Source organism: Haemorhous mexicanus, chromosome 2, assembly GCF_027477595.1.
Source record: "Haemorhous mexicanus isolate bHaeMex1 chromosome 2, bHaeMex1.pri, whole genome shotgun sequence".
Lineage (NCBI taxonomy): Eukaryota > Metazoa > Chordata > Aves > Passeriformes > Fringillidae > Haemorhous > Haemorhous mexicanus.
Genome location: NC_082342.1, coordinates 122,084,591 through 122,094,832, shown reverse-complemented (window position 1 = coordinate 122,094,832; position 10,242 = coordinate 122,084,591). Strand labels below are relative to the sequence as shown.

At 49.2% G+C, this 10,242-nt stretch overlaps 1 long non-coding RNA gene across 3 annotated transcripts; it reads left to right on the top strand.

Annotated features, from left to right (window-relative positions):
* The first annotated feature begins 1,680 nt into the window (after positions 1-1,680).
* Positions 1,681-8,815, top strand: LOC132324157 (uncharacterized). 3 transcript variants are annotated; one of them, XR_009485533.1, is made up of 3 exons: positions 1,681-2,742; positions 3,592-3,817; positions 8,472-8,815. It is a non-coding gene; the product is annotated as an uncharacterized LOC132324157 (long non-coding RNA). The 3 variants fall into 3 exon arrangements; XR_009485534.1 differs by lacking the exon at positions 8,472-8,815 and adding an exon at positions 6,046-6,505; XR_009485532.1 differs by lacking the exon at positions 8,472-8,815 and having other exon boundaries at positions 3,592-3,841.
* The last annotated feature ends 1,427 nt before the right edge of the window (positions 8,816-10,242 follow it).

Genomic DNA, 10,242 nt, shown 5'->3' with positions numbered 1-10,242 from the left:
CATCTGGGCTCCTCCCACCCAGCCCGGGATGTCACCTCTGCTCTGTCCCTGTGTTCCTCCCAGCACTGCTGACACTCAGCCCTGGATGTCACCAGTGCTGTGTCCCTGTGGCCAGCCCGGGATGTCACCTGTGCTCTTTCCCTGTCACCTGTGCTCCTCCCACCCAGCCCCGGATGTCACCTGTGCTCTTTCCCTGTCACCTGGGCTCCTCCCACCCAGCCCGCGATGTCACCTGGGCTCCTCCCACCCAGCCCGGGATGTCACCTGTGCTCTGTCCCTGTCACCTGGGCTCCTCTCACCCAGCCCGGGATGTCACCTGTGCTCTGCCCCTGTCACCTGGGCTCCTCCCACCCAGCCCGGGATGTCACCTGTGCTCTGTCCCCATCACCTGTGCTCCTCCCACCCAGCCCGGGATGTCACCTGTGCTCCTCCCACCCAGCCCGGGATGTCACCTGTGCTCTGCCCCTGTCACCTGGGCTCCTCCCACCCAGCCCGGGATGTCACCTGTGCTCCTCCCACCCAGCCCGCGATGTCACCTGGGCTCCTCCCACCCAGCCCGGGATGTCACCTGTGCTCTGTCCCTGTCACCTGTGCTCCTCCCACCCAGCCCGCGATGTCACCTGGGCTCCTCCCACCCAGCCCGGGATGTCACCTGTGCTCCTCCCACCCAGCCCGGGATGTCACCTGTGCTCTGCCCCTGTCACCTGTGCTCCTCCCACTCAGCCCCGGATGTCACCTGTGCTCTGTCCCTGTCACCTGGGCTCCTCCCACCCAGCCCGCGATGTCACCTGTGCTCTGTCCCTGTCACCTGTGCTCCTCCCACCCAGCCCGCGATGTCACCTGGGCTCCTCCCACCCAGCCTGGGATGTCACCTGTGCTCTGCCCCTGTCACCTGGGCTCCTCCCACCCAGCCTGGGATGTCACCTGTGCTCTGCCCCTGTCATCTGGGCTCCTCCCACCCAGCCCGGGATGTCACCTCTGCTCTGTCCCTGTGTTCCTCCCAGCACTGCTGACACTCAGCCCTGGATGTCACCAGTGCTGTGTCCCTGTGGCCAGCCCGGGATGTCACCTGTGCTCTTTCCCTGTCACCTGTGCTCCTCCCACCCAGCCCCGGATGTCACCTGTGCTCTTTCCCTGTCACCTGTGCTGTGTCCCTGTGGCCAGCCCGGGATGTCACCCGTGCTGTGTCCCTGTGGCCAGCCCGGGATGTCACCTGTGCTGTGTCCCTGTGGCCAGCCCCGGATGTCACCTTTACTGTGTCCCTGTGGCCAGCCCCGGATGTCACCCGTGCTGTGTCCCTGTGGCCAGCCCGGGATGTCACCCGTGCTGTGTCCCTGTGGCCAGCCCGGGATGTCACCTGTGCTGTGTCCCTGTGGCCAGCCCCGGATGTCACCCGTGCTGTGTCCCTGTGGCCAGCCCCGGATGTCACCCGTGCTGTGTCCCTGTGCTCCTCCCAGCACTGCTGACACCGCAGTGTCCCCGGCGCTGGGGACGCCCCCCAGGACAAGGACAGGGCGAGCAGCAAGGGTGGCTCTGGCCCTGAACTCCTGCCAGGAGAATGCTGCTGGGAGGTGTCACCTGTCGCTGCGCTGTCCCTGCTCCTGCAGGAGCCAGGAGCGGCACGGTGGGTCGGGGAGCTGCAGGGCAGATGGGGAGGGAGGGAGGGAGGGAGGGAGCCGAGGGGCGCTCCGGGCTCCGGGGAGGGCTGGAGGGAGGCTCCTCACCTCAGCAGAGGAGAATCTTCTCCTCACCGTCCAGCCCACAGACACCAGGACATCGGGGAGTCCCCATGTGCCCCTTTCACACAATCCCAAATCCCTGAGGGTTCTGGAAAAAGCCCTCCCAGCCCAGGGAGTGCCAGCTGTGCCCCATGGCCACCCTGTGCCCAGCCCAGAGCACTCAGTGCCAGCTCCAGGGGACACCTGCAGGGATGGGCACTGCAGCACCGTTGGCAATTCATCCCAGCACTGCAGGAGCTGTTGGTTGTCAGCCCTGGCTGAGGCAGTGCCCCTGTTTCACACTGAGCATCTGCCACCTTTCAGACTCACAGGCACCGCCTCACTTTTGTCCTTCACCTTTTTCTCAGCTTAAATAAAACCATTTTGAGGAGAGTCTCAAAATCCCTCACACATCTGAATTCCTGAGCAAGGGAACCAGAGTGGGTTTGCCTTCAATTAATGGCCCTCAGTCCCTTCCTGGCCACACCTCACCCTGACCAGCTTGGAAATTCTGAATTTACAAACTGGAAATGATAAAGGAATGGCATTGATGTGTGGGAGCAGGCAGGGGGTTCTCGGGAGGGATTTCCCCATGGAAAGGGGGCTCAGGCCTTGGCAGGGGCTGCCCAGGGAGCTCTGCAGTGCCCATCCCTGCAGGTGTGCCAGGCCAGGCTGGACATGGGGCTGGAGCAGCCTGGCACAGTGGGAGGTGTCCCTGCCATGGCAGGGGTGGCACTGGGGGGGCTCTGGGGTCCCTCCCAACCCAAACCTCCAGTGACCCTCTGACTCTCCTCTCCGGGATTCTGCATTCCTCTCCCGTTCTGTTTTCCCCACAAAATCAGGCATTTGGGGGTTGAGCTGATCTTTGCTTTTAAGGAGTTGCCAACTCCCTTTGAGTGTCTGGAATTTTCTGTTAAGGTAAATCAGGACATTTCTGCTATGCTGAGTAAAAATTAATTAGCTGCTGATGTTTAATGCTGTTTAAAAAGGAGGATTGATCCCTTCTCTCCTCTGTTAAATGCAGGTGAGCAGAGCCCAGATTTATGGGATGAGGGGAAGGGAAGGTTTGGGAAGGGAAGGTTTGGGAAGGTTTGGGAAGGTTTGGGAAGGTTTGGGAAGGGAAGGGAAGGGAAGGTTTGGGAAGGTTTGGGAAGGTTAGGGAAGGGAAGGTTTGGGAAGGTTTGGGAAGGTTAGGGAAGGTTAGGGAAGGTTAGGGAAGGTTAGGGAAGGTTTGGGAAGGTTAGGGAAGGTTAGGGAAGGGAAGGTTTGGGAAGGGAAGGTTTGGGAAGGTTAGGGAAGGGAAGGTTTGGGAAGGGAAGGTTTGGGAAGGGAAGGTTTGGGAAGGGAAGGGAAGGGAAGGGAAGGGAAGGGAAGGGAAGGGAAGGGAAGGGAAGGGAAGGGAAGGGAAGGGAAGGGAAGGGAAGGGAAGGGAAGGGAAGGGAAGGGAAGGGAAGGGAAGGGAAGGGAAGGGAAGGGAAGGGAAGGGAAGGGAAGGGAAGGGAAGGGAAGGGAAGGGAAGGGAAGGGAAGGGAAGGGAAGGGAAGGGAAGGGAAGGGAAGGGAAGGGAAGGGAAGGGAAGGGAAGGGAAGGGAAGGGAAGGGAAGGGAAGGGAAGGGAAGGGAAGGGAAGGGAAGGGAAGGGAAGGGAAGGGAAGGGAAGGGAAGGGAAGGGAAGGGAAGGGAAGGGAAGGGAAGGGAAGGGAAGGGAAGGGAAGGGAAGGGAAGGGAAGGGAAGGGAAGGGAAGGGAAGGGAAGGGAAGGGAAGGGAAGGGAAGGGAAGGGAAGGGAAGGGAAGGGAAGGGAAGGGAAGGGCCTTTTACTTTCCCCAGTTCTCTGTTGCTGGCCTTGCCTTTCAAATCAAAACCTTGTGGCAGAAGGCCGTGGTTGGAGCCTTGGGAAGATCTCTGGATCTGGGAATGCAGGAGGGAGGAACCATCCCCAGGGAGAGGAAAGGAACCATCCCCAGGGAGAGGAGAGGACCCATCCCCAGGGAGAGGAGCCATCCCTCAGTGTCCCCAGAGCCAGCCTGGTGTCCCCAGCCCGCGCAGGAGCTGCAGCCCTCCCCTGACCTCCCCCAGGCAGCCCCTGGGAGCAGCACAGGTCATTAATGATTCATTATCTGTCCCCCTGCGTGTCCCTTTTGTCCCGACTGTCACAGTGTCGCTCTTTGTGTGTTTGCTGTGGATTATCGGCCCCGGCACTTTGTAGGGCCTTTCAAAGAGCTGTTTGCTCCGAGTCAATAACACATTCACCCAGAGCAGTTCATGCTCTGCCATCCAGCCAGGACAGCTCCCGAGGCCGCTCAAATCCCACCCTTTGTTCCTGGGATTTGTGCTCCAGCTCCCCCTGCAAATCTGCCTTGCAGGGAGGGCTGCAGGGACATGGGGGGGCTCTGCCAGGGCTGGGAACCAGAACCGCTCCACGGAACCCTCCGGGGCTCTGCGGCCTCCAGGGGAGCGGGGAAGGGCTGGAGGGTCTGCAGGAGTGCCCCGACCCGGGACGAGTCAGGAGGAGGATTTCATTTTATTAGAAGGCTAATTAATTGTTTTATTATACAATTATATTAATTATATTATATTATATTATATTATATTATATCACATTATATCACATTATATCACATTATATCACGTTACATTATACTATATTATATTACATTGTACTATATTATATTACATTATACTATAATATATTATCACTTTATATTACATTACATTATATTACATTACATTATGCAATATTATTATATTATATTATATTATATTATATTACACTATATCATATTACATTATACTATATTATATTATCACATTATATTACATTACATTATATTACATTACATTATACAATATTATTATATTATATTATATTACATTATACTATATATATAATATAATATTATATTATATTACATTATACTATATTATATTACATTATACTATATTATATTATCACATTATAAGTCATTACATTATACAATATTATTATATTATATTATATTACATTATATTATATATTATATTACATTATATATTATATTATATTATATTATATTATATTATATTATATTATATTATATTATATTATATTATATTATATTATATTATATTATATTACATTACATTACATTACATTACATCACATTATATTATGTTACATTATACTATATTATATTACATTATACTATAATATATTATCACTTTATATTACATTACATTATATTACATTATAATATATTATATTATCACACTATATTACATTACATTACATTATACTATATTATTATATTATATTATATTATATTATATTATATTATATTATATTATATTATATTATATTATATTACATATACTATATTACATTACATTACATTATTGCATTACATTACATTACAGTATATTATATGCAGAATTTGCTACGTACCCAACTGCAGACAGCTGTACAGGGTTTTGTGACAGTCAGCTGACAGTCCTGACAACACAGCCATGCTTGGCCCTGCTAGGCCAAGGAAACAAAGTATTTTATTTGGGGTAAATCATTTTTATACTGCGTTTTCCTTTGGCACAAACACAGGCACAGAAAAGCAGGGCATGGTTCTTCCCAGGAATGTTTCTGGGATTCACACTCTCTGAACCTCAGGGAGAGGAAGAACAATTCTTATCTCATTTACTGCTCCTGTGTAAATGGCAATGGGGAAATGCTCTGTGGGAGATTGTTCACCTGAAGGGATTGGGAATTGGGAACTGGATTCTGGTGTGAGTGTTGTGATTCACACCAGTTGAATCCAGGTGTGTGAGTTGGGACTGGCAGCTGACATCACGAGATTCTGGGCAGCTGAGTGAGTTGGGTGCTTGGGCAGATGCAGTTTTGATGTAATTGTAATACAGAATATTAAAGTAATTAATTAGCCTGCTGATAAGATGGAGCCTTCCTTGTCATTCCTCCCAGATGTCAGGCAAAAATTATATTATATATTATTTTATTATCAGCCAATATACTCCCAGTGCCAGAGGGCAGGGCTGGGTGGGATCTTGGCAATGAGGAATTGTTCCTGGCAGGGTGGGCAGGGGCTGGGATGGAATTCCATCCCTGGATCCCTGGCAGTGCCCAAGGCCAGGCTGGACACTGGGGCTGGAGCAGCCTGGGACAGTGGGAGGTGTCCCTGCCATGGCAGGGGTGGCCCTGGGTGGGCTCTGAGGTCCCTCCAACCTAAACCTTTCTGTAATTCCATGATTTTATGAGTCAGAGAGAATGACTCAAGACTTTCTAGCTCGAGAACAAAACCCAGGACTGGTTGCTGAATTCTCTCTTTTCCATGCACTGTTCAGGGAGGCTAAAAAGGGGACTGAGCCCTTCCAAGGCTTCCAGGGACATTTAACACCTCGAGTGACAGAAGTGACAGAAGAGTTGGGCAGGAAAAGCATGGCCAGGAATGGGTGAGGGGTCCAGGAAGGGCTGAAATGCCCAGGAATGAGTGAAATGTCCAGGAAGGGCTGAAATGCCCAGGAATGAGTGAAATGCCCAGGAATTGATGAAATGCCCAGGAATGAGTGAAATGCCCAGGAATGGATGAAATGCCCAGGAATGAGTGAAATGCCCAGGAATGAGTGAAATGCCCAGGAATGGATGAAATGCCCAGGAATTGATGAAATGCCCAGGAATGAGTGAAATGCCCAGGAATGGATGAAATGCCCAGGAATGAGTGAAATGCCCAGGAATGGATGAAATGCCCAGGAATGGATGAAATGCCCAGGAACTGATGAAATGCCCAGGAAGGGCTGAAATGCCCAGGAATTGATGAAATGTCCAGGAATGAGTGAAATGCCCAGGAATGAGTGAAATGCCCAGGAAGGGCTGAAATGCCCAGGAACGGATGAAATGCCCAGGAATGAGTGAAATGTCCAGGAATTGATGAAATGCCCAGGAATTGATGAAATGCCCAGGAATGAGTGAAATGCCCAGGAATTGATGAAATGCCCAGGAAGGGCTGAAATGCCCAGCCCCAGAAGGATGTCCCCAAACAGCCCCCAAGCCCTGGCTGTGGTGAGGATTGGATCCTGCTCTCTTTCAAGTCAATGATTTGTGGCTCAGAGAAGGGAAATCATTTCATTTCTAAGCCAAGCACACGAGGTGTGCCTGCTAAGGTGCTGTTTCACTGGGAGAAAATCAAACCAGCACCTTTATTTCCCATCTTCTCCCTTCACCCCTGGCATCTGGGCTGCACCTCAGGCACTTGAAGGCAGAATTTGGCAAAGATTAAATTTAGGAATTCCTGTGAGAGGATTCAAGGCTTTCAGCCAAGGTTTGCAGCAGCAGGTTGGGTGTATCCCCCTGGGACGAGGAGCTGAGAAGGAAAATCAAGGAGAAACAGTTCCAGAAGGGTAAATTTGAGTATAAAAATCTGTTTTATCAAGGTTAATTGATTCAAGGCAGGTGAACCTTGTCCCTTTTATTGTGAAACCAAACTGACCCAGGCAAAAGCTTGGAATGAAAGCTCTGGGACAGCAGAACTGCTGGAGGTTCCTGTGCTGAGTCTCAGATCTGTGGGACTGAGCATTAAATGTTTGAGATCAGTGGCATCAAACCCCTCTGACAAATCCAAGCTAAGACAGAACTGCCAGACTGATCCATGGAAAACAGAATAAAGGACCCAGCAAAGGTGATTGCTCAGGAGTAACTGGGTTTTAACAGACCTCCAGGTTCAAGGCAGGGAACTTTTTAAGGAAACAGACTCTGAGCATGAACTGTTCCAGTGGTTACAGCACAACAAGAAATAATGCAATAAAAGTTATTTCTTCTTTAGCTTTCAGTTAAAGCACATTTCCCCCAGGAACAAAATCCAATCTCACAACAGAAAAAAACCCCAATAATTAAATACAACTAATGAAATTAATACTTTCTCCCTCCAAAAAGAGCTTTTTTTCCTTGAATCCTATGAAATATTCCAAGTACAAAGCCATCCCAACCCATTTTCCCAAAAACCTGCTGTGGGTTGTTTTGAATCCACGCTTTCACAATGTGTTGTGACAGTTTCAGTGATGAAAAAATTATTGATAATCTGAGATGAATTCTCTTTGGTTTGAGCAGCACAAGAGGCCTCAGCTATTTGAGCCACTTATAGATATGGAGAGGATTAAAAATAAACAGATTATAAATGTAATGCCTTGATTACAGAGGATAACTCTCCCACAGACTCTGAGAAATGCTTTTATCCCATTTTTTTATCCCATTGTTTGTCCCATTTATTTCTGCCGAATTTTTACATTTTCAGGAAGACCTCACCTGATGGAACAGCGGAAAAGCATTATTCACAAAGCAGAACTGGGATCAAACAGAGCTAAAGAAAGAAAAGCCTTTTTTCAAAGGCAGAATTATTATTGTCATAACCCAGAGAAAAATTTGGGGCACAGGGAAGGAGAGAAATTTTAGAGAGAAATTGGAGAGAAATTAATTAGAGAAAAGGACAGGCCCAATGTCTCCCAGGTCCAAGGATACAACCCTGAACGTAAATAAAAATTAGGGGAAAATTTATTTTTAAAGCAAAGAGCTGTTCTTGGGGTTGCTCTAGAATAAAGATAAGAAATGGGGTTATTTGATGCTTTTTGAAGTCCAGGATCTGCAAAGCTCTAGCCTTTGGAAATGATCAGTCCCTTCATTTATTTTAGTCCTGTCTGGATTTCCCCCGAGGTGGAGAAGTGAGAAGGGAGGGGTTTGTGCCAGCAGGGACCACGAGGTTTCCTGGTTCTCCTGGCAGGGTGAGGAAATTCCACGGCAGGGCAGCACCAGCTCAGGAGCACTGTGCACTCTGAGAGGGGATTCACCCCCAGAGCTCCAAGTGCTCTGAAGGAGTGCTCACCCTGCCCTTCCCAATTTACATCACCAAAATCAGCTGTGGAAATACACAGCTGCAACATCTGACTGCACCAAATGAAACAAACTGCATTTAACAGCATGTGAATGCTCTGCAATTATAAAAATAAATAATTATATACAATTATTTATACATAATTACAATCTATAAAAAGATATATAAATAATTGTATACAAATATTTTTATTTCTAATTATATATATAAATAATTATATCCAACTATTTTTATATATAATAATAGAATGTACAATTATAATTATAAAATTAAATTATATTATAATTATGATTACCATTACGTGAATGCTTTACAATTATAACTGGCCCCAAACCTGCTGGTTTGGAATAAATACTTGATGTAAATCAACAAAAATCCCCCAGGAGTTCCCTGCAGCTCCCACTGGTTGCCACATGGGAAGTTGTTGTCTTAGGCTGGAAATGGGGATGTGAACTCTGTTTCCATCTGTCAGAGCTGGGGCAGTTCTCTGCTGCTCCTTGGGCAGAGTTTTGTTCATCTCTCCCACAGCCAATCCTCCCTCCAGCAGATTTCTGCTGTCCATGGCCATTAACTATTGATTATCTGCTGCCCATGGCCATTGATTATTAATTATCTGCTGTCCATGGCCATTGATTATTAATTATCTGCTGTCCATGGCCAGTGAGTGTCCCTGCAGGGCTGATCAAATTCCACCATCCCAGGGGAGGAGCCAAGCATTCCTCCCTGGATCCAATCTGCCCTGGGAACAGCCCAGCAGCCTTTGCCCACTGCATTCCCAGAGGAGCAGCTTTCTGCTGCCCTGCATTCCCAGAGGGAGAGCAGGCCCATCTCCAGCAGCCCTGGAGCTGCAGAGGAAAACTCCCCCCTTGTGCAGGATCCCTGCTCCAGCAGAACCACAGCTGGCACTGCAGGAGGGCTGAGCCCCCCTGGGATGGGGCTGTGCCACCACCCTGAGCCCCCTGGGATGGGACTGTGCCACCACCCTGAGCCCCCTGGGATGGGACTGTGCCACCAGCCTGAGCCCCCTGGGATGGGGCTGTGCCACCACCCTGAGCCCCCCTGGGATGGGACTGTGCCACCACCCTGGGATGGGACTGTGCCACCACCCTGACACACAGGGGCTCAGCTCCTGCTCTCACTCTGGCAGTGCTTTGTTTTCATTTTTGTACTCTTGCATCTGTATTTTTAATTTTCCTAGTTGTGCAAACCCAGGGCACCAGGAATATTTCTGTGTCTGCTCTGGGGTGCCCTGACCCCCAGGGCAGCACTGACTCTGACCCTCATCCATGGAGAAAGTTTCCCAGACTTCAGGACAGACTGGAACCCCCAAAAGTGTGCAATAGATTATAGAGAGCAGTGCAGGTGTGTCACCTGGTGAGGAATTGAGGGTTTGAGGTGTTTAGTGTGTTGTGGATGGAAGCAAGATGGAGGGCACAGGGTGTGGTCCTGGGTTCCTTCTTCACCTTCTTCTTCCTCCTTCTCCATGGCTTTGGGTGGCATTTTGTAATTGGGCAGGAAAGTCTCCATTGCAGCTCTGTGGGATCAGTTATTGGGGTAAAAGGGAAATAATCCAGGTGTCAGTTCTTCACTGGATAGTTTAGCTTTAAAAGACCTTGGAACAAGGGATTTTTCGCCATTTTTGCTGTGCTTTTCCAGTTCC